At 44.2% G+C, this 1,711-nt stretch overlaps 1 protein-coding gene and 1 long non-coding RNA gene across 2 annotated transcripts in view; one reads left to right on the top strand and one right to left on the bottom strand.

Moving 5' to 3' along the window:
• The window catches only part of LOC104997060, a 2,530-nt gene extending 1,326 nt beyond the window's left edge, over positions 1–1,204 (top strand). Inside the window, exon 2 of the long non-coding RNA XR_826285.1 lies at positions 415–1,204. This is a non-coding gene — a long non-coding RNA (uncharacterized LOC104997060). The remainder of the gene's footprint in view (positions 1–414) is intronic.
• Positions 1–1,711, bottom strand: part of PSMD6 (proteasome (prosome, macropain) 26S subunit, non-ATPase, 6) — an 18,846-nt gene that overhangs the window by 1,749 nt on the left and 15,386 nt on the right. The gene's annotated exons all lie outside the window — the stretch shown is intronic.

The following is a 1,711-nucleotide window of genomic DNA, read 5'->3' as shown; positions in this document are numbered from 1 at the left end:
ATCTTAGACATGCAATGACATCCACTCTCAAGGCCCCCAAGAGCTATCTCAGCACAGCCTCCTTTCTGAAACGACAAAATTAACTCCTTCCTGCTCTCAATGGGTGCCTAAGTCCCATTCCCTAGATCCAAACTATGCTTTTGTTGTCTCCCTGTGTGCTAATCAAACATACCCCAAGACGACTCATCTTCTCCAAGCCACCCAGATACTGCCTCATATACAGGTGTCCGGTAAGAATGAGCCAAATATTTGCTGTGTAAAGAGAACCTAAAAACCAGAGTTGCATCCTAAGTTCCAGATAACACACCTACCACCAAAATTATGCAATACAGCCCACGGGTACGGTTTCTAACCTTACATATGTCAGTAACAGATGTGTCTACTCACAGATGGCTTGGTCCTTTTCTCCACCAGTATATTACTGAGTCTAAGGAAATGGAAAAACGAAGTACAAGTGTTCTTTAAACTTACAGAAAGATTTCACCTAAACTCATTTTATAAGGTAAGAAACAAATTTAAAGCAAGGCGTTTCTAGGTAACACCACAGCTCAGTGTGTGCTTGAAACCTCTGCCTCTAAAGCTGGGCTGAGAACATGAAGGGAAAAACGAAATAATTCAAATACCACATACTGCAGCGTGTCTAACAATACTTCCTACTTTATGCACCTTATCCACAGACTGAGCTGAGCCTCACCCTGCTCCCAGGGAGCAACGAACGGCCTTCTCACCACCATCACACTGTTAAGAAACAGCAAAGAAAGAAGCCAGACCAACGCCCTCTCTCCATGTGCTGCTCACCAGTGAGCTCCTCCAGTACGACCCCATGAGGAACAACTCATCGGCCCTCACCACCAGGCTTTTAACTTCACCAAGAAAACCAAAGCTCCCTGGAGAGCCCAGCCTTTTACTTTGGATGGATAATAAACTACTCACTGTCTTTTTTCTTTCAAAGGAAGAGAATGAGGAAATTTCTGGCTCCATAATTTGGTTATACTTTGTGTGTTTTACTGATTGTAAATATTACTCTAAACTAACCCATAAATAAATATTCATGTGCATGCCAAGGTGACCGAGGATGAAACGTACTGATGTCTGTAACTGTCTCTGAAGTCGTGAAAAATAAGGTAAAGCAAACACAGTGTTAAAGATTTATACAGCAATTTCTCCATGTTTGAAATTTTTCGTAATAAAACATTAGAAAAAACAAACTGGCTAAACAGAGTATGGTCTTTTAAAAATGAAATGCCTTAGAACTTCATTAGAAACTACTATATAACCACCGTGAGCCACTGCAGACTAATCCTCAAAGCTAACAGTGAAGGACCACTTCTCACGAGATGCCACGTGGACAGCTCCCCCTCTGAATATCTACTTCGCCCTGGTTCCCCGCCCCCGTCCCCTTGGTGTGAGAAGACACACCCTGTTACTTACCCGCAGGCTGAACATCCTCCAGCAGCTCCCAGGGCACCGGGATGACGTAAAGTCCCAGCTCCCCCCAGGCCCCGCACACCTATCCACCTGCCCGCCTCCCACTAGGCTGCAGCTGTGCATCTCTCTGCACCAACTGATTATCGCTGCAGACTCACTTCTATCTGAAATGACACACACATTTTTGTGCATACTTGCCAACTCTCCCCAAAACTAGAATGAAACTCCATGAAGACAGACCTGGAATAATGCCAACCATACAGTAAGGGCTTAGTACCTATTT

Source organism: Bison bison, unplaced genomic scaffold (assembly GCF_000754665.1).
Source record: "Bison bison bison isolate TAMUID 2011002044 unplaced genomic scaffold, Bison_UMD1.0 scf7180017864304, whole genome shotgun sequence".
NCBI classification, from domain to species: domain Eukaryota; kingdom Metazoa; phylum Chordata; class Mammalia; order Artiodactyla; family Bovidae; genus Bison; species Bison bison.
The sequence above is the reverse complement of the archived record's forward strand: the minus strand, read 5'-3'. Positions and strand labels throughout refer to the sequence as shown.